This window comes from Centruroides sculpturatus, unplaced genomic scaffold, assembly GCF_000671375.1.
Source record: "Centruroides sculpturatus isolate CEXI.00-Female unplaced genomic scaffold, Cexi_2.0 scaffold1765, whole genome shotgun sequence".
Taxonomy (NCBI): Eukaryota; Metazoa; Arthropoda; class Arachnida; order Scorpiones; family Buthidae; genus Centruroides; species Centruroides sculpturatus.
The window spans coordinates 55,088-78,887 of record NW_019385957.1 but is presented as its reverse complement, the minus strand read 5'-3'; the positions used below and the strand labels follow the sequence as shown (position 1 = coordinate 78,887).

General features: G+C 28.2%; 1 long non-coding RNA gene across 1 annotated transcript in view; it reads left to right on the top strand.

Annotated features, from left to right (window-relative positions):
• Nucleotides 1–2,979: 2,979 nt before the first annotated feature.
• Nucleotides 2,980–23,800, top strand: part of LOC111612806 — a 38,940-nt gene continuing 18,119 nt past the window's right edge. Inside the window, exon 1 of the long non-coding RNA XR_002754678.1 lies at nucleotides 2,980–3,170. This is a non-coding gene — a long non-coding RNA (uncharacterized LOC111612806). The remainder of the gene's footprint in view (nucleotides 3,171–23,800) is intronic.

The following is a 23,800-nucleotide window of genomic DNA, read 5'->3' as shown; positions in this document are numbered from 1 at the left end:
CTCCCTCCCTTTATACTGTATCTTAATTTTTCGTGTGTGTAATCAATTATCATTTCTTACTTATGATAAGGAAATTTATAACTACAAACATATTTTGATATAATATTATTTTCAATTATAATTATTTTTTATTTTTAAATAACATTTTAATAAATAACAGAAACAAAAATAATGAAAAATATTAGAAAAATGAATGTCCTGGAGTCATTCGATTAAGAAAATAGAATATCGATGTTTTACATTAAGTATCTTTGTAGTTGCTAAGAAACGAAATTAGAATGTCACTTTGTGACGGATTATTTTATACTTTAATAAAAATTGTTCTTTGATTTTAATAAAACTCTAGTCTCTTCTTTGTTTAAACAAGTAAACAAAAAGTACAGCTAAAAGATTTTTAGGTAAGAAAGAACAATAAATACATCATTATTTTGCTTATTTGATGTACTCGAGGCTGATTAATTGGTGTGAAGAAAGAGTTAGACCATTAAATTTAAAGTTATCTCTGCGACTTTAAATTAAATGGTTTATTCAAAGAAGTTTATTTCTTTAATTAAAATCTTAAAAGAATGAAACTATTCCTACTGCTGTGCATTCGAATGCATTCTGAATAAAGAATATGTAAGACTTTTTTTTATCTCTAGCCAGTTTTTATATTATAATTATTTTGATGATTCATCTGTCAATGTTAATGTCGCATCTTAATCACTTTATTCTTTTTCAATTAAATAAGCTCGTTTATCAAATTTAGATGTTTTCACCGTCTAAATTTGATAAACCTGTTTTTATATCAATAAATACAGGAGAAACGAGAGCCCGGTGAAGACAACAGAAAAGCAACCTATAGTTTGCATAGGGGATTTCGTTATTTTCATTCATCAGAAGTAGAAATGGTAATTATTTATTTCAATGTACTTTATACGATTTGAAAGAGATAAAAAGTCGAATATTTCAGTTATGTTAATAGATAAAATTATAGTAATGAAGACGTTAAACCTAATTAATTCGATTATTTTTATTTCACCTTTATTAAAATATCGAAACTTTTATTGTAATTTATATTATATAATTTTGAATTCACCAAACAAACGTCATTAAAGATCAATGAGCTTTTAGTTTTCTTGAAATTCGGAGTATGATCATAGAACTGTATCTTACATAACTATAAGCAAAAGATAGAAACAAAAGAAAATTAAAATATATTTAATCTGTGTTTTTATTTAGAGATTTAGTTTAAAGCCATTTAAATTTAAAGCGTCGACATATTCACGAAATAAAATGTCATTTTTACTCTTGATTTACTCTAAAATAAATAAACAATATTTAAAAAAAACTTATCACATGTTAAAAAAATTATTGCTTCAGGTATAATCTTTCCATAAAATATAACTGAATTTTTATTTAAAATTTTATATTTTGTAAATACTTATTCAAATTTAAAAAGTATGTTTTTTAAAATATTGATGGTAAGAAATTCGAAAGAATCCACGAGAAAAAAAAATTCAGAATAAAAAATATTTTTAAAAATATCGACGTTACTAAATGTTAAATGCTACGATCTATAAAACTAGAAACATTTTTATAAATTTACAAGCATTTAAACATTCGGTTAATATCTTCGTTTTAACTGGGTAATAAAGCTTTATTGGATATTTATCTCTATTAAACACATACATAGCATCTCGTACCGTTGTCACTGATATTTTATATATATTAATATGTAGGCCTACATCACTTCCTTACTACATCAATCAATATCTTATGCGATGTAAACTTTATCATCTTTGGAATTAGAAGAATTAAAAACAAAATCCGTAACTGAATAATAAATTACAGAATTACATGAATTTTGATGAGAACCATTTCTTAGACTCGTAAATGACATCGTTTGCTTTTAAGTAAACGATGTCCTGATATAGAAGAAATGACAAGATTTTACTTGTAAAAATTATAAATGATTTTATTAAGATTTTCTCATTGTAAATGAAGAAATTGGCCAATATTTTGATAAATTAAAAAATAATTAAAATACTTAAGTAATCGAATGACTTTTAATCTAAAACTCTCTTATAAAATGATTATACCAATATGAAATATTTTTATTTATTTCTTTTCAGGATGACGGAAAAGTATTTTAAAAATGTAATGTTACTATAGGCTTATATCTTATATACAGGCAGAGCCATAGCCAAGATGGGAAGAAGGAGAATTTTCCCTGAACTCAAAGAAAAGTTAAGGGCTTAAATGGTTCTCCCACTATAAATTAATGTTGTTTTTTAATTAACAAAAAAAAAATAATAATAAAATCTTTATTTGTTATTAATAAAGAAACATTTTACATCTTTCATTTTTTTCATATTTATTTTTACAAAAATCTTTCACGGATATTGCAAGTGTTGATAAAAAATTACGTTAATTTCAAGAAAATTTTACGTAATCGCGTATACATTTTTAGACTTGGTCATCGTAATAACAGTAAATCGTTTTGCTAAAGACTAAATTAGTAAGCATTTTTCTTTTATGTCGTATTATAGCATGTCACAAAACAAAAATTTATCACATTTTAAAATTTAACCGAAAAATATTCCGTAGGAATTCGAATAAAAAAAAGATTTGATGTTCCTTTACATCAAAGAATTCTTCTTAGTTCTTACTTAAATAAAAATGAAAATAATAATCAATGTTTTTTTTATTTATAAGTTATTTACGTCGTTTTAAGTAAATATATTTTTAACTTATTTCAAAAATATTTCATATAATTTTATTCATTCGCATCAGATTTCGCCAACGATATTTCATAAATTCGATTATTGTACGGAATATAAATCATATATAGTAATTTTACTTTAAAAATTATCTATATTTTAATTTAATATATCTAAATTCATTTAGCAATGTAAAAATTATACAATATTAATTTAATAAAGAATAAAATTTTATGTAATTAATATGTAAATTTCTCTTGATTCAGTATGCCTTGTCGTTGATCTCTAAGAAAGATGAATTTTATATTTTTTCAAAACTAATTTAAATTAGGCTTCTTATTAAGAAGAAAAATGATAAATTAGAGAAAAAGAGCGAATTTTTTTCTCAATTCAGCATTATAGAACCAGTTTAAACGAGTACCAAATTAAATAAGTAATGTAGAAAGTCATTAATTCGATGATGTCAAGGTAAGTTTTTAGCATAAAAATTGTATTTACACAACAAATTTTAATTCATTTATTTAGTGGCTAAATACAGGTTTAAAGAGAATATAATAATTATTAAATTACCGTGACATTTGCTTGTCAAATGCAAAGAGTCAAAACACAAAATAAGAGGAAATTTTCATAATTTATCTTCCCACGCATCAATCAGATTCGCCGAAATGATTTTTATAAAACAAAATTCCTGTTTCATTTAATATTAAAAGATGTTTGATTGAAAATAGTTTCAAATTCTGAAATTAAGAAATAACATTCTGAATATTTATCGAATTTCTTGAATTGTTTGTTTTAATAATTAGCATTTTTCTTTATATTTCCAAGCATATTTTTAATCATTTTTTTCTCCAGATATCATAATTAAACTTTAACAAATAATTTAGCCTTTAGGAAATTTTAAAATATTAAAACTATTTTCGGCTTAATTAATTTAATACATTTCGTATTATCTAATTCTTGTAAAATAACATGGTTTTAATAATAAATTAAAGGCATTAATTATTAATTCAGTTAGATAATGAAATTCTCCAAACCAAATTGTAAAATATTTATTTAGAAATTACGAAAATTTTTCAAAAATATTTGTTTAAAATATTCATATTTTATTCATTTTAATTTGAACGTGTGTAATTGCAATTTTTTTATGTTTTAATTAGATATAAGTGAGTTAATTTAGCTTAATTTAGTTTATACGCATAAGACGATTAAATATAAAATTAAATTGTTCATTCTATAAAAGAAATAATTTTTAATATATTTAAAAACTTATTTTTAACGCTTTTGCTGGTCATATTTTTCGAGACTGGGATGGAGATGTTCTCAATCCCACCCTATACATCACTGTAGTGCATTTACATAAGCACATCATTATTTAATTTATACGTTTGTTTATCGGGCTTCTGAACGAGGAGAATGGTGAGGGTGGGCCACCCTTTAAGACGGCATTAAAGTGAATTGTCATTGGACTTCACGTCCTCAAAGTTTCGGCCTTCTAACTTAATTAAAAGTGAATGAAATTTGAGTTGCAAGATTTGAGGACGTAAAATAAAGTTAGTTAAATAAAAGCGTTTAAATAACGAAAAATATATGTTAATTGAGTTACTGTTATATTAAGAGATTTGTTACTACTTTTGAATGTATATTTCTACATTGTAATCATAAGGTGTCTAGATATTTCAACTCTAGATACCTCTCTCTCTCTCTCTCTCTCAAATAACTCTCAAAAGTCTTGGCAGAACTGCGGGATATTTGACAAACAGGGGTGATACTTGTGCTCGTGAACAAAGTAACAAAGACGTCTTGCCTGTTCTCTCTTATATCACGGATAAAGAACAGCAGATGGAAGCTTTGAGAATCATAGAATATATTTTAAAATCTTTTTGGTTTTATCACGTCAGATCCGTTCACTGACGTAATTAGATTACTTCCTAAAGATAATATTTGTTTTTTTTTTCATTAAGTAAGAGATTAAGTTAGAAGATTACAAGAGTTAAATTAAGCTATCAAAAAATATTTTTTTAAATTTTAACTATAATCCTCCTGCTTAAAGAAAAATATGCTACTTATACTGATAAATTTTGTTATAGTTCTACTACTTGTTGAAAATATCAACGAATATTTACTATTCATTCGTAACATGTAACGCAGTAGACCAGTGTTTCTCAACGGGGGGCGATATCGCCCCCATGTGGGCGTTTTTCCATGTTGAGGGGGCGATTAGTAACAATTTATATTTTGGGAGGGCAAGAAACAATTTTCTGGGAGATATATTAAAACATTATATTAAGAATAATTAGATATTTTATTCGTTATATCGTACAATAATTAAACAAATAACATTAAACTAGTTACTAATCTATTCAATGCAGAACGAATTTGACGTTAGTCTTGGCTCTCGGCATCGGAATTTTGGAGTGAAGGGGGCGATACTACGAAACGGTTTTATTGAAGGGCGATACTACTTTGAAGGGGGCAACGATTCGTTAGAGGTTGAGAAACACTGCAGTAGACCATGGATCTCCTACTAAGGCCCTTCGAAGTATACTCGTATTTATCCGCGGCGCGTAATTTCTTTTCATTCAAATGTTTTATCGTCAACATTTAAACTGTCAGTATCGAATTTTAAAATTTTTAAAAAGTTTCTACCGGGAATATATTCTAGTTTTGCTTCTAGATACCTTTTCGAACAGACTTTTTCGAAAATAAAATATTTGATGTTCAATAATTTGGTTTTATATAGCCTATGCCTATCTAAAGGAGATCGCAATATTGGATATACAAAATTTATCCTCGATTTTGAGGGCTGGCTTTTGAAAAATCCGTTGCAAATTCTACGTTGTGTATGTTCGTTGTTATCCAAAAAATAATAATAAAATGTTGATGTTTTTTTTTTCTTTCTATCATTTTCTCCAGACTAGTCTTTTAAAGTTCACGTGAGTCTTCCGAGGAAAAGGTTGTGATCTGTAGTAACTATTTAAATTTTTGATGATAATAATTAAAATACATTACTTTCATTATTTAAAAAATTCTCTCTCTCTCACTGCAGCTGATACTTTTTTAAATTAGACAATTATCTTCATCGTAAACCTTAAATAATTTTGATATCTTTCATTATGAAAGATGTTTCTAAAAGCATACTTTATAAGTGATATTTACTTCAATCTTGCGAATCACCAAGAATAGGAAATATAAAGTAGTAATTTGTATAGAAAACATATTTTAATATATAATTAGAGACGTTATATAATATATAATTAGGTGGTTAGAAAAGATTCTCAAAGCAAATTTCCTTATGAGACCGTAATGCTTACGATACTTAACTATTTCGTTGTAGCAGTGAGCTGCAGATTAATATCAAAGAAACAGCTGCGACGATTGAATTACAAATGGTATTACAAATGGTAGAAAACCAGTTGAATGTATGCTTATGATATGTTCACTAACTATACTATCGATGCACGCTCTCCACCGTCCTCTTAATGTATTCCCTTAACTCTACCACGGAGAGTAGCTTCTCATCGTTTTAAATTTGGTTACATATCAGCCATTCGGCTATTTTACTAAATTCGAACACGTTTGCATTATTTCATAACGTAAAGAACTTCGTTATTAAAAAAAACAAATTTATTTAAAAAAAACAAATGTTTAAAAAATGCTTGCAATAAACAAGCCTAGATAAAAACGACGGTAAAAATAAAAAAAGGCGGCAGAAATAAGTTAAAATTAAATAAATGAAAATAAAAATTTTATTTTACAATTTAATCATTAAAATGTTTCTGAATAGTTTAATAATTTACGTATCGTATTTGTCGGCGTATAAGACTCACCCCATTTACAGACTGTATTTTTCGGGTAAAAAGTGGATTTTATATGCCAGCAAATAATGTAATTAATCCAAAATTTACTCATTTAATGTCCAACGAAACACTTTTATAGAATTCCGTAAACTAAATTTCTTTCCATAGAAATTTGTTCTCACTACTATTTAGCACGAAAAATAGCGTAATCTAAGGAAAAAAGAACTCAAAATTGCACAATCCGGATAATGAATGAATGGATTCGATGCAGGTGGTCCAGACGAATTTATTGTAAAGTCTCGTCTAGTTGAAGATGTACTGTACTGTACTGTACTCTTCAAAGCCGACTTCTATTCTTCGTGTGAATTCTAGTGAAACTTAAAAATTAATTTATACAAATAAATTTTTTTGGCTCAAACCAAAGATGAATGTTACGCGAGTGAGAAAAACGTCGACTCGTTTATCTGCCATTAATTATATTTAAAAATGATAAAATTATACAGCGAGAAAAGTTGGGAGGAACTCGGAACACCCGCCAACCCTCCGAGGTGAATAGAATGGAATATTCTACTTCGGATGTAAGAAGAATGAATCTTTTAATTCTAGCAAATTCTAGAACTGATTTTACAGAAATATCTTTCGATTAAAATAATATCGTTTCGTTCGGAATACGTATTTAAATATAATAAAGGTGAGAATTTAAAACTGAATTCGTCGTCGAATGACTCTGTTTAGTAGTATTATTTCCCCATAGATGGCGATAACGAATTGCTGCAGATGATATTGATGGATGACGCTATTGTCGAGAGGGGATCGAGGACGTGACTGGCAGCCGTATCAATCACACAATGGGCGAGTCACATGACACTGTACGGGAACTATTGTACTCTGAAGACCTCCTCGTTCTGGCTGCGAGTTTTTATGTCGTAATAATTGCGATAGATAGCATCTAATTCCGCAACTCATTGTTGTTTTAATTTATGATACAGGAATCAATACGCCATCTTCCTTCCAAAACGTATGGCCGTTGAAATAATTCGAGTTCACGACCATGTGTTGATTAAAAAAAAGTTGTTATAATTATCAAAGGAATTTCAGTGATTGATTATTTAATTGAAAATTTTAAATTCGGAAAGTCTGCGATGTTTTTAAGTCCAATTCTTTAAACTATGCTCGATATATACGAAGATATAAATTCATAATGAAGAAGAATCTTTAAAACCTAAGAAAATAAAGCATTCTTCCGAATTTTTATTAAAAAAAAAATTTAATTAATCCGATATTTGTATCCTGCAGCCAAGACAAAGCGTGTTTAGCCGCGTAAAATTCTAATTTAATAACAAAATTAACTCGCAAATCGAAAAATTTCTCTATTTTCTCTCTTATTGTCACCAACTTGAATTTTAAACTCTTATTCCGTTTACAAAATTTTCTTTACTAATTACCCTGCCTCTTAATTTCCTCTTCCGAACTATTTTAAATGTCTCAAGACATTTCTTATAATTTTCGGAGAAATTTGCATAATTTAAAATTAATTACAATTAGATATAAATAACGAAAGATACTGTCAAACTTAATAAATAATCGCATCGATTCGGAATAGAGAATTTACAATGAACAATTATCTCTCTGTCGAAGTTACAAATTGCATTCCGCTGGTGGCAGACACACCACAATAGCCTAAACGCAATTTAGTTTGGTCTCTCCTGAGCATTCTGTAGCTTGTTACCCCCCGGTAAAGAGGATAATAGCAGATTCTGTCGTTAGCTCGTCGAATGTCAACGATTGATTTTAATTTTAAATAAGGTAGGGGCCCCAGTAAGGCCCGCCAAGTATTATACCAATTCCAATATTTTCCCCAAGAATTGACAAATTTGGTGTACCAAATTGGGGCTCCCTCCCTTTATACTGTATATTTATATGTTGGTAAAATAAATTAGCCAAGAGATTTTTATACAGTATCCGTAATGAGGATGAGATTTTTCGAGAAACAGGTTGCGCCGATTCGTTATCTTTTGACAGTCTATAATATTAAATGAAACGTGTAAAAAATTGAAAACACAATACATAAAGACAGGAGAAACATCACAAGGCAGAAGAGAGACCATTTTGGGGCGGAGCAAATGAAAATGCATTAGATGCTATCGGATGAGTAGGAATGCTCCGAGGCATACTGAAATGACACTTCCGATCATCCCATGTGCCAAAAAAATCGAAGCAGTCCGCTTTAGGATGAGAAATATACCATTGAAACTAGATTATTATTAAGAATTAATCGTTAAGAATCGATTTAATCGATACTTTAGGATACGAGCCTATAATTAAAAATAAATTTTGGGAAAATAGAAATGATCTACATCTTTATCTAAATGAAAACATTAATTTATATAATGTTAATTAATTAGTCAAAAAATGAAAATAGCTGCAAGTTACAATGCGATTAATTAAATTTGGAGATGATTTTCATTCTATATATTGAATTCAATACTAAAATCTTAAATAGTTTTTACATTTTAATTTATAAAAAAAGTTTACTCTAGTAATTATTTTTTGAAATTTTGTTTATTTCTTCCAATGATTTATAATTTTAAGTAAAAAAATGAAGGTGAGAGAGTAGTTCCACGACTTTGCTGGCAAGTCCTGTAGGCCTATATCTCTGTGTTCAATTGTAATATTGTGGAAATGATTTATTACGATAGATTTATAGTGTGTGTATTTCCGGAAACGTACAAATCGAAAATCTAATCGGACGAAATTGCATAAATTGTATTGTTATAATTAATATAATAATGAAACACGTTCATCTTCAAAGGCAAATACGAAAATTAAAATTCTGCCTTTTGTTAATTAATATTAGCTTTATTTGATTTGATTTTATAAATTTTCATTTTCATTGTATTTAAGTAAAATTATAAGAGAAAAATGTTTATTTTGTTACAACGAAATGTTTAAACGAGGTAAACTATGAAGAGAGAACTTGCAGGGAAATTTTAATAAGCGAAACACGCTGTTACACAACAATCTCAGAAAATAAGATCGTGAGATTTTACATAAAAACATCAAACTTATAGTATTATATATCGACTTAAATTTTATAAACACTACATAACATCAGTTCGACTTATTAAAAATTTCCATTTGTAACACTAACAAAACTAGTTTAAAAACAGTAAATATCCAGGACGATAAATCATGTAATTTTTTAAATGTAATTCTAATTAAATTGTAATTTTTAATTATAATTTATATATTGAGGCAGATAAGAGCCTACAATATAAGGTCGATTCCGCCGTAACACTGTTTCTGAGGTGTGAAAAGGATAAAAAAAAAAAAGGATGAAACGTCCCTGTGTTTTCTTCTTTTAATTTCTTGTGGAAATTTTTTAAAGAGTTTCTTGTAATTTTTTAAATTGAAACACATTGAAATAAATCGTGTTACGTGTTACTAACTCAAAAAAAATTGTAGAATTGTTACGAATTTGATTAATCGTCTTTACTTTATTCGATTTTAAAACTAACATTACTTATTAATGTTTCTAAGTTAAAAGATTTAATTTCATTATAAATCGCTAAACTTGAAACTCTTAAAGGCGTCTTTAAACTTAATAATTTATTATTTACTAGCCGAGAACCCGTCTTGGGAAAATGATAACTTACAGTATAACCTCCAAATAGCGAACATCATGGGAACCGAGTAGTCTGTCCGCTATTTAGAGGCAAATGTAATAGATGTCCTTTTTTGAAGGGTCTGAAGATTGTAAAAATTTCCGTTAAGTAGAGACTATTCGTGAGTGTCCGTTTCACTGTATTAGGTAAAGTTAATATAATAGTATAAAAGTGTGGACAAACAGTATGTACTGCACTTATAATAAATCTGACCAAAACAATTTTAAATCGAAATTTACTCTAAATACATTGTATAACCTGAGAAGAATTTGGTCCTTCTCACGTGATACGCGGGCGACAGACGGATGTGAATTCGAAAGTAGCCTATATCCTTTCCAGGACTATCCTTGAATATGCTTACAATATTTACAAAGTTTCATACAAATCTGTTCAGCCTTTCTCATGTGATACTTGAACAAACGGATAGACAGTCAAAAATTCAATTTTATATAACTTATATAGATGTAGATTAACTTGTAACTAATGCGAAACAATAACAGTTTTCCTCGCTGCAAGGTCATATTTTAAATATAACAAGAATCAGTACAAATTGCCTCCGTATTTCGAAAATATTCTTAACTTTATAAATATGAAAAATTATAAAATTTAATGAAAATCATTCAGAAAAATAATTTTCTTTGATTTTATTAAATAAATTGAGTATAAAAACGTGACGTTCGTCACTTATATTAGTATAAAGAGAGAGAGATCTAAACTTGCATTCGTTCGAATAAACGAAAAACTAGTTTTTATACATTTTCATTAAGAATTAGCGTAACACGAGATGAGAAAAAATGAAATTTAATTTATTTTCTGGAAGAGAATCCATTTACTTTTGATAGCGAAGGTGATGCACTTTCAAGTGAGATGGCGACATTATCGTTGCCTTTATTCAAAACTTATTTTCTTCATCTTTCCTGTGTCTACATGTTTGTCGTTATTCTTTAAATAGCTATTTAACCTACGTTTGAAGTTTGTTTATATATATTTTTTTATTTAGATATTGTTTGGAATATTTAAAAAAATACCCGATATTGCCGATCTGATTTCCGATTTAAAGATATTCGAATTTTCTATTTTCCTGCGTTTCTATAATTAGGAACTTCGCTAAACTGTCGTTGATCAACGTCTTTAATTAGCCTATTTTTTCAAAAATTTATTTATTTTACAAAATAATAACGAAAATTAAATTATTTCTGTACATAAAGGTATGCCTAACGTTCGTTTTTTCCAAATAAATTTTACATTTCGGTCATTTTATCGCTCGAAATAGTTCTTCACGATTAACTGAGTCATAATTTTGATTGCTTTATGAATGAGAATCATTATTTTAAGAACGGATCTATGAAGAACATTAGTGTTTATTTTTATTTATTTTCATTAAATAAAACATTGAGGTTAATGGAACTTATAGACAGAGATTATTTGTGAGTGACGAAAAATCCAATTGTTTGTTTATAGTGGTTCATCTTCTATAGATAACCTCGACTGTACTTATACGTTTATCCTAGGTTTTTATCGAGATTTAAGGTAGAAAATGTAAGTCTTAATTTTTAAAATAAGTCTACAATTAAGGCTATAAGATATTTATCCCAAGCCTTTCGAATTAGATTTAATCATATCGAAAAATGAAGATGTTAGTCATTCTTTCTTCTTACTTAAACCCTAAAAATACTCTACATAAAAATGTAAGGAAATTTAAATTTAGGACAGATGATGTTAGATTTCAAACTGATAGCTAAATAAATCGAGGATATTATTTTATAAGAATTTGAGAGCCCGATAACAATTCCAATAAACGGGTGATACAGTGTGTAGTTTAGAATTGTTAGATATTTATTGAGAGGAGCACAAATGTTCCTACGAAGGGTGAGAATATCGAAAATGCGATCGTCAGTAGGATATATAGATAGCGCGTGCCGTCTGGAGTGTGACTTTTATCGTGACTATCTGTAACGATGTCGCAAAATTTATCGCGGATTCCTCGTCGTATCACTTTGTCTTGCACGTGTTAACGTTTGTTGTTATTCGTTCCGTGGAAATTATCTAATTTAAGATTACATTCGGCTTCATTCCAAATTATAATTTATCTAGAAACTTGGCACGTTCTCTTCCGTAAGTGCCGAACTTCAAAGCTAAATCATTTTGTAACTAGAATCCGAAGCACTTACCGAAAAAATAACGAGCATCGATGATGCAAAATGCTAAAAATAAATGTATGCGTCGTGAATATAAAATATTCAACAAGTGAATAAATAATCAGAAAAATCAAATTTAAATTTAAAATAATTTTTTCCAATTGTTCTTGTGACAAATTTTAAATTATTCTTCTGCTATCGATCACACCTATAATGAGTAGTCGAATATTTATTATTCTACTATTAAAGTGAGTTGTTTGTTTGTTTATTAACTAATTTTCTCCTTTTATTATTTGTTTTTAGTAACAATAAGCACACAGAAAGGGCTAGATCAGGGGTGGCCAACCTTTTTAGCAGGCGGGCCATATTTCAGAAATAATATTTCCTGCCGGGCCACGCACCTAATTTTTTTTTTTAAATTAAAGTAAACAAGCAAGCGTGCTACAACTTCAACCGCATCGTTGCTTTCCAGTAGGTGAGATCGTGGTCAAACACTTGCCTGGTTTAATGTAAAAAAAAACACAAAAAATAGGTATATTTATTTTTTTGAAGAAAATAAAACATAACCGAGAATCATTTATTTAATAACCGAGAAACATATTTATTAGACAATTTAAAAATATTTAAAAGTGAGACATCTGACTTTGTTTTACAGAACTAACAAGTAAGTGCATCAAAATTGATCTGGACTGATGTAGTCGCTACACGCAAACAGTTTTCCAAATGAACATCAGTAATTCGTGTTCTCACTTGTGATTTGATGTACTTCATACGACTAAAAAGTTGTTCACACGCATAAGTGTTTCCAAATAGCGAAACCATTGACAGAGCATGTTTGTAAAACGCAAGATATTTATCCTTGTCCAAATACGTTTCATAGAACTCTTCCAAACCTTCTTAACTCTTCTAATGTTCATTTGGTGATATGTACAATAAAGTTAACATTTATGTTCATTTGACCTAGCTCCGCGGGCCGCAACACGACTCCCGGCGGGCCGCATGCGGCCCGCGGGCCTCATGTTGGCCACCCCTGGGCTAGATAATAAGAAATAGTTAAAAATTACCTTTAAAACGTGCCTTGCTTCCTTTGCATTCATATTTTACAGACAATCCAGAATTAATAATAAAAAATGACAAGTTTTGCCCGTAAATTATTCTTAACTCTTCATACAATAAAGTTAATTGGGTCGAGTTGTGCAACAGAGAATCAACATTGTTTCGCTTTAACGATAGTTTGAATTATCAAATATCATACAAAATTATCGGATAGTACTGTACCTATAAAAAAATTCAAGCAGGTTTAAATATGTAAATATAAACCAAAATTTGAGAAATTATACGATTAAACAGTTATTATAATAATTTAAAATACGTATAAATAGTTGTAACGAATAGTAAGTTAATTTTATTTGATTTTGTTTAAACGATAAGCGAATAAATTTCCGTAACTCAACTTTTTCAGCACATTCGAGAAAAGGAAATGATTCTTCACCCCATCTTTTGTGAATCTCGTTCAGCTTAATCTGTGTCACGGACCCTCGAAGAATTTTTTAACCAGTCAATTTATTTTTCAGATTATATATGCAGTCAATCCAACTGTATGGAGATGGAAGGGAAGAGGAGATGTACCCTGTAATACAACGATAGACTGCTTCAAAAAAATCGACATTCAGAAAAATAATTTTCTTTGATTTTATTAAATAAATTGAGTATAAAAACGTGACGTTCGTCACTTATATTAGTATAAAGAGAGAGAGATCTNGAAAAGGAAATGATTCTTCACCCCATCTTTTGTGAATCTCGTTCAGCTTAATCTGTGTCACGGACCCTCGAAGAATTTTTTAACCAGTCAATTTATTTTTCAGATTATATATGCAGTCAATCCAACTGTATGGAGATGGAAGGGAAGAGGAGATGTACCCCGTAATACAACGATAGACTGCTTCAAAAAAATCGACCGGCATTATTCAGCCATCACTATGACAATGATCTGCACAAAATAAGTCTAGCAGAAACCCTTAAACAAGACGTAAAACTTTAGTGGAAGACCGCAGATCTCCACACCACGCCGATGCCTTTTTGTTACGTATACTGTATGTCTCGATAACAATTTTTACGAGATCATGAACGACACTAACATCTTAAGAATCGTTCGGCGGAAATAAATTTTCAATGGTTTTAAGCTATAAAATATCGTAAATGTTATAAACGAACAAATGAAAATTTTAATTTAGGCTACATAACTCTATAATCGATCAATATATCCCCGCAAAAGCGAATAGATCCTTACAAAACAGAAAACATGTAGTTAATTGGATGGGGGAATGTTTTCATTAAAATAATAACATTCTGTTAGACCCTATGCCTGCAAACGAAGGCAGTATGATTGGAAATTAATGCATTAGTACCGGATCTATAAGTGACTAATTAATATAAAAACTACCTCTGTCAAACACGTAGGCCTAATTCTTATCATTTGTTGACTAATTCTCGAGATACGAATGATTCTAAATGATAAATATTGTATTTAAAATTAAAATCTCAACATTGAAACGTCTTAAATGCTTTATCGAACTCAAATGAAACTGATATAACCATCATTTTTTTCGAGCTACAAGTGCGTTCTTTAATCTAATTCCAGTTCAAATGCGACTCCGATAAAACTGAAGTTTTTGATAATAGACATTCTCTAAATTGTACAGAATGGCGTAAATTCGAATAATTTCTAAATAGAAACAGGTTTAACCAATAAGAAATATGCTTTGTTTTAGAAGAGACAAGAAAGATGCACGTATGAAGTGAATGACAACGTGTTTCATTCTCCAATGAAGGACGACATTTAGCGGTATAATGAACATCGTGACGAGGTCGAAGGACAAATAGAAATGGGGAGCTCACATTCGTTGCGGGTTCTCTTCAATGGCCGTGACCGTGTTATGTCACGTGCCTAAGGGTAACTTTACCGCTCCTGGAACCCCGTCCGCACTCCTGTTCTCTTCAGTTGCGCGGTTCCCACCTCCTCCCCGAATAATACTTTGGGCAAATTGCACAGCCTGTACGCAATCGAATTATTTAAATGAAGTCTGGAAATATCAAAAATTTTGTCTCCTAACATTTCCTTTATTATAATTTATGACAATTTCAAATATCTAAATTAGGATGTTAAATTCTTGAATTTAAGATACTTTTTCTTCAAAAATTCCTATAAATCTTGTTAGGAAAGTAAATTTAAATAAAATATATTTTAAAAAAAAGATATTTTTTGAACAAATTAGTGCTTTACGATCGGAATGTAAGCTTGTTATTCGTCGATCGATCGATAATTCTGGTTTATCTCCTCCAATGCTGTGTTTACAACAAAGCAATTTGAGCCTAATTGCAGAGATGTAAAAGTTCGCTATAATTTATCGCTCAAAGACGACCCTTTCGCCGTCTCCTGTAATCGAATCAATTATGTAGAAGATGAAAGTCCACTAGAATTAATTTCTCGACCGAGAATCTCGTAGATTTGTCACTCGAACGTCATCTCGTAAATTCGTGACAGATCTATAAAGTCACTTCAAGTAGAACCTTTGTTGAAATGGTGAATTTCTATTCCATATAACAAAACTGCTCGTAAAAGAATTAATACGTGAAAAATATTTTAAAATGTAAAATTTTATTATTATAAAAATATCGAATCTCGATTGAAAATATGATTAAAATATACGAGCGGAATACGAAACGAGGAAAATTCCCAGACCGTCGGTTATTAAAGTATTTGTCTAGATTCGTGTTTAGAAAATATAAATCAAAAGATGAAGAGACGAGAGCCGGATACATCTGGAACCATCTGTAATGACAAGTCTGGTCTGGACTCCCGGGTCATTATTATGGCCCTAACGTGACTCAATCCCTCGTGATAAATTAATGTTAACTGTTACTTATATTTCTTGACGTTATATGTGTATATTGTAAAACAAGATTATACTTAAGGCATGAAAAAACGTTTTATGCGAAGAAAAATTTCTAGTTGGCATCTCTATTTTATCTTAATAAAAATCTAAAAATTATATATCATAAATTAACTTATAATGCAGCTTTTTTTACATAAAATCAGATTAAAGAACATTCTATATAAGATCTTTTTTGTTTTAAAATTATTTTTCTTTTTATTTTTAACATGTATCATATAAAATTTGAGACGATAGGAGTACTACTTTTTTCTCGTGCTATATTTTAATGCCGTTTTCATTGAGTTAGACCGAAACATTTCGATTGAAAAAGATATATCATGCGATGAAACCGGCAATTCTTTTGTGGAAAGACTATTTATCATAATCAATATTCTGCTCCATCCATCATCTTATTTTTCCAGAGTACAATGTCTAGTCGTACGGCCGAATTTTGAAGTGTAGACGTCTGTAACTTATGTATCTTTCCTAATAAATTCATGCACTTTTACGAATTTTTTTTATTAGAATATGGGATCATTTCTTTAAAAAAAAGTAAACTCTTCGCCGTGAAAGATTGCCGAAATTAGGAGTATATTTTTTATTTAAAAACTATATAATTTGTTTATATATTGTACTCGATTTTTATACAATGTACTGAACTGTAAAGTACAGTGCATCGTTAGAAAGGTGATAAGCAGTGTCATATAAATGTACTGTACGATACTACGAATAATCTTTTAGATATTAATTGTTATTTAGATATTAAATTGTTTAATTGAGACTAAAGAAAGAACAGTTTAAGTAAAATTTATGGAAAAAATAATCATTTTGCCAAAGATAGTTCATTTAAAGCACAATTCCATAATTGAATACAATGGATTTTTTTCCGATCGTCTCATAGATTAAACAAAAGATTATATATGTAAACTCTCTTATAAATTACATTTTTTGCATTAAACAGTTTATTCTAGCTTCAGTGTTTGAGAGAATTTAAAGAATTATTTACAGTAAACGTACAACTTGCATAATTACTACTATAAAATTTGTGCGTTTCCTAAAGAATAGCAGTTTAAGAAGTTTCTTTTAGACAAATTGCGAGTCCAATTGCTCTTTAAACATGGATATTTGCGATGATATTTGTATAATTTGAGTCAGGAATACGAGTAGAAAATACCACGCATAGCTAAAAATTTACCTTGTTTTCTGCTAAATAAAATAATTTTCGTTTTATGCTCCTATTTTGCTGATAGAAATGAGTGTTTGGATTATCCATACAGTATTAAATTCTTATTGATTTAATATATTCAAAATATTTATATTCCTAAAAAATAAAAATTATTGGAATTAGTATTATACACTGTGTAATTCTTATGATTCAAACTGTAAATGTTACAGGTTTATAATACTATAGCTTACAATGAATAATCATTCGGGTGAACGAATGGATTAAACAGTGTGACTCGTGCTTCGGGTGTTGTTTGTTCATCAAGAATTAAAAGAATAGTTAACGAAAACACGGTTAAATACAACTTATCGGTATTTACTGAATTTGCATACATACAAATATAGTAAATTAAGTGATAAGTCCGTCTATAAGAAAAGTATGCTAGCGCGAAATGTAGAAAATAGCAAATTAATTTGTATTTGGATAATTTTAATCATAATTTAAAATTTATCTTATGAAGTCCACACAAAAAATTTTATCGCTTATTTTTAAACAAAAGTATTAGAATTAAAAATTAATTCGTTATTTTACACGTTAAAGGTAAACTATTGTAGATTGGTAAGGGCCAATTCTATTGAATAATGGAGAATTATTCAATATGTTTAGGTTAATGCCAATGGTATCGTGGAGGGAATAGAATGAAGCCGATAGATTTAATCATCGGAGAAAATTTTTATCTTGATCTGTGAAAGTACGATAGAGATTTATTACGCCAGATGTTTCCCCAGAAACGAATGAGCCTTTATTTATTACGGTTCGTGGAATGATGTAATCACCATTAGGAACAGCGAAGGTTATTAAGAAGAGAAACTGAATAACATTTAAATCATAAGCTACAAAAATTACGGGATATTAATAAATGCAAATTTTATCGATTTTTGTAAATGTTAATCGGGTTTTATAAATAAATCGAGAGGGATTAAGTGGTCCAATTCAAAATAATCATTGGGAATTTGTCAAAGAAATTATGCGTGGTATGTGAAATGACATCACACTTTGACGTAATACCTGTTTAAGTAGAATAATTAACGCTCCTAAGTTGTTATTTTCTTAAAAAAAGAAAAAAATATATTCTCATTTCAATTAATTTTTTATTTTGTCTTCTAGTAAAATGATGATGATGATGACTTTTTATACTTACAAATTACCACCTTTTTCATTGTGGGGAGGAAAAAAAGAGAAAGTATCCTATTAAGATCTTATCCTGAAGATCCTATTCATTAAAGATTAAATAGGCATAAACTTATTTTAATTATGTAATTAAATTTTTTTATCTGAAAAAACAAAAATAATTGGAGTTTTACGAGAAGTTTTAGTTCAGAAGACTTAATAAAATGAAATGAATTATTATTAGGCCTAAATATTTTGTAATAATTTATTAAAACTAAATATTTTTTCATCCCATTGTTACTTATTATGAGAAATTAAATGCTATATATGTATAAATAAAGAAATGATTTCGTTTAAATAATCTGATTAAAAAAAATCATTTATTTTGGTCAGAAAAATTCCTTGCTATTTTCGACCCGTTCGGGTTCGATCCCGAATTCTTCATAGCGATAGGATACGGAGTTTTTACACAGATAAATAATTAAATTCAAATAATTTGGGTATTCACTTTTTAAGTGTAGTTTTATAACAATTTAAAAATATTGAATAAAAAGTTAATGGTTTGTTTAAAACTATTTATTTTATCGCTGTACGAAGTAAATTATAGTCTACTTTTTACTTTAAAAAAAAAACAAAAAATACAGTAGTCCCTCGTTATATCGCTCATATAGGGAGAAAAATCAAATAAGCAATATATCAGATGATGCATTATGCCTATAACTGTCGCATCTCTCCATTTTGGTTAAAACTCTTTTATACGTGGAACACAAAAAACGTGATAAATGTATATTCAAATGAGCTATATAACGAGGTGCAATTGTAATTTTAAATTGTATTTACAAGATAAATTTATTTTTCACTTAAAATGTGTAGCTGCATGGAAAGACAGAGGCAACTGTATTATCAATAGATCATTTAAATTCATCTATGCATAATTTTTTTTTCCAAGAAGGCAAAGTCAAAACATTGAAATTCTCCAGATTCAAATTATAACCATCGCTTCACTTCGATAAATTTTAAATAAAATATAAAAGAATTAACTCCAAAAATAATTTTCTTCACTACTTAACTATTGACATTTATGAAACTTGTTTCTTTATAATTATAAAATCGAAATTAACGAACTACTATCAAACTATAAAATAACTTTCAAATTTGCATAATCTCGCAATATTAAAAAACTTGAAGTTAATTTATTTCAAGATAATTAATTTCTAAAGCGTTATTAAAATTCCGTTAATGTCGTATCTATCAATCGCAGGCGTGTATTGCAGGAAGAGATATAAATGCAGAGATAAAAGAAGAGGAAAACTAAATTAGGCCTACATAAAATAATTCTCTGTAAATTTCTCAAGTAATAAAAATGAAGAAATAGTTAAAATTCTATTGATATATTTATTTATATTTTTATCGTTCGAGAAAGTTTCTTAAGAAGATCTACAGATTAGAAAATGGAATTATAATAAAAAGAAGTTAGGCCCAGTTATGTCAAGTTGTATTATTTATTACGCGATAAATATCTATACTTTAATCGAGGACATCTTATTATGTAGGCCTATATTTTAAGTTAAATATTCATAAATTAAAATTACGGAATATCTAAAAGTTATCCAATAAGCAATAAAGAAATGTGACGATTAAAATGAATGAAAAATATGGAGATAAATTGTGATTCTTAAGACAAGAATGCGGAACATAAAAGAAAAAAAAAATGTGACATTTCAAAAGAAATTAGTTTGTTTATTTTATTCCTATCGTATGATATCCTACTAATGAAAATATTTTGAAAACTTAAAAGTAGGGTAATAATTCTCTTCGGTAAATATAAAATGCACTCAAAAACTGCAAAATGAAGGATAACTTAAATGAAACGTATCAAATCACAAAACTAACTAATTATATTTCAGTAAATAACGCTATTATTTTTCTGATTTTTACATTTATAATGCGATGCTTTTAGATTGATTGTTGTAATCATTAATAACATAATAGTAAGAGTCTTACAAATGTATAGTTAACTTCGCTCTCTTTATATACTGTTATAATGAGATGTTGATCATGAATCATGAATATATTCTAAATTTAATTTTAAAATTGTTAATGATAGTTAATATTAAACTTGGAACGTAGTCTTATGACCAATAAAGTTTTTAAATCGTTATTTAATTCACGTTTTTAAATTCTAAACAGGCATAGATTTAATTTCCTCGAATGTACTATTTATTTTCAGTTTTAGAAACTTTTAAATAATTATTAAATATGTTGTAATTAACAAACAAATAATTCGAAACTTCAATCTATTTTAACTTTGTAAATTATTATATAATTTACGACGGAAAAATCGATTCTGATTAAATAATCCCATTAGAAATGATTTTTGTACACATCTATTGTTAAAGTGCAATATTTATTCAATGTGTATGTTGAGCTATCGTTATTTAGATTTAAATATTCACGAAAAATGTGTGTAGAGATTAATCACAACGTTATTAAATATTTATTTAAATTTTTAAAAAATTTAATTGATTTGGAGCTCGTTAATTGACTTTAAAATTCACTTTATAATTTTAGTTTAATTTAGGAATATGATTAAATTAAGCATATTTTAGATCGATGGAAAGATCTATAGCAAAATATTAAGTCTTAAAAAATAGGGCTTAAAACTAGGGTTGTTAGACGTCCTTTTACTCTTGCTAAACTGTCTTTGTTCTTTGAGATGAGAAAGGATTCAATATCTGTGGTTTTTTTAATGGTAGTAGTGAACCCTTATATGCTAAATACATATCCTTCTACATATAAAGCAATAGTTTATCATGGAATTCTTGGAAACTCATTTGTTTCTATGGGTATACTATAAGAAGAATGCTTCTAGCAGAAAGCCTGTATAATTATTTGACTAAAGGATAAAATTAAATCATCTCAAACGTCAATGTTTCAAATATTGTGTGAAATAATAAAACCAGTTCAGTTCCTTTGTAATTTTATTTTACAATTTTTAAATATTTTTTTCATTTAACGTTTGAAAAGATGCTGTTAATGTAAATTTATATAATCTAAACTTACATTTTTTATTATAAATTTACGTCCGTTATGCGAAGAAATTGTTTTGTTACAGCACTCGACAAAGGAAGTAAAAGCCAGAGAGGTATAATAAATGGATATTAAGTTAAAGGTCTCAGATCGTATCTTGTTTCAACAACTCTTTAACAATTATAAATTCAACAAGAGAATAGACTGTTTTGCTTATATATCACATAGATGTATCTGAAAAATGATGCACGTTACAAGTCTCTCTTTTCTGTTTAAAAATATCAAATTTCCTTTGATTTTTTTACAAGAAATCGGTTGTCTTGTGATTAATAATTAAATTAAAAGTGGTATTTTTTTTTAATTTATACATTAAATTAAATAGTATATTTTTAATTTGAAGTGCTAAATAATGGACGAAAGTTGGTAAATAGGAAAAAATGTATTCAGTAAACGAAGATATTAGGATAAATTATATGATCCAAATCCTGTAACAAAACATATTATCGAGTAGCTGAGTTAAATTTTCTTAAGAAATAACCAATTTTGACTGAAGAAGTGTCTTTTTTTCGGGTATAAAATTCAATAAAAAAAAGACAAACTCGATTTGTCAAGTTTGTTCTTTTTTCGAAGGTCAATTTTAGTTAGAAAAATTTAGAAAGTTCCTTTTTTTACTTATTACTTTCTCTTTCTTTTCTCTTTTTTTCGTAGAAATGAGCTTTAGTTCAGTCAGAGGATAATTTCATCTTCGAGTTTTTAGTAACTTTTTTGTAGAATAGACTATAATAAGAATTGAATAATGGGCGAAAGTTAGTAAATAGGAAAAAAAGTATTCAGTAAACGAAGATATTAGGATAAATTATACGGACTATAATGGAACTATAAGGGGAGAGAATTTTTGAACTCGAAATTTTAGCGAACTATAACAACTTTTTAATGTGGAGACTTGCGATAGTTGATCAAGCATCGCAAGTATTAATTCCTTATAATCTCAAAACAAGCACCAAAACATTAATTTTGAAATTGTTTGAAACTTTTATACGAGTTAACCGATTGGTATAAGGAATAAACTTATTAATATTTGTATTGTCACAGAGAAACATCTTTTATAGTTGCCGTAAGGTGATGTATTGGATTCTGACGGAGGAATTCGAGACTAATTTCCGGAATGTTTTAACAATTTATTTTATTTTAATCCATATTAAAAGGAAAAATATAAGATAATGTATGAATCTGATCCTCATACCTTTTTTCTCGGAATATGACGTTGATTTATTCAACTTATATAGGATCCATTGTTTTATATGCAGTTATGATCGAATATCATGTAAACAAATAGGCCTATACTAAAACACACACAAGAAAAGGAGAAAGCAAGAGATAACAAGGATTTAATGGCATTAAACCCTTGTTATATCTTGTTTATTTCTTTTCTTTTTATTGATAAGGATATATTTTTATTTTTTTTATATATATATATTTTTGTAAATACTGCGTGTTTTTGTCCTTTTTAATATTTGCGTTTTTATATTCGATTCACTTTTAGAAAACAATAAATATTTAAATAGTTTATTTAATGCTTTTTTTTTTTTAAATGATCGAATATAAAAATGCAAATATTGGTTATATCTTCAAATCTATTTTACTGTTTACTTTCTGTTAAATATATCAAAATATTTATAAAATAATCTTTATTCTGAGAGAAATGAAATAGCCTACAAACGGCAAGCGAATTACCATTTCTTAAGTTGGATTTTGAACATTAATTGATGGGTCACGACAGTCATTGCAAACACCTTTTCTTCGCGATAATATTGTCGTAGAGGAAGGTGTTTAAACGATAATGCAACACTTTTTTTAAAAGGAATTTTTGTTAAATCGAATGATATCGGTTTCTACTCGTTGCATATTTCTAAAATTCTTTGTCAATTTACAATGTGTTTTGACATGTAGTCTTTTAAATCGAAGTTCTTCCTTCAGATAGAGTTCATAAATGACGTAACGCTTTTTTTCCTTTTTCTCTTCCTTTTTATTGCATTTTCTCAAAAAATAATTTTCTCTTGGTTTTCATCACACAACTTACTTACGATTCATTTAATGTGTTTTTATCAGGGTTGTAGAGTCGCGTAAAAATCTACCGACTCGGACTCCTACTTTTCCTTACCATCCGACTCCGACTCCGACTTTTCCTTACCATTCGA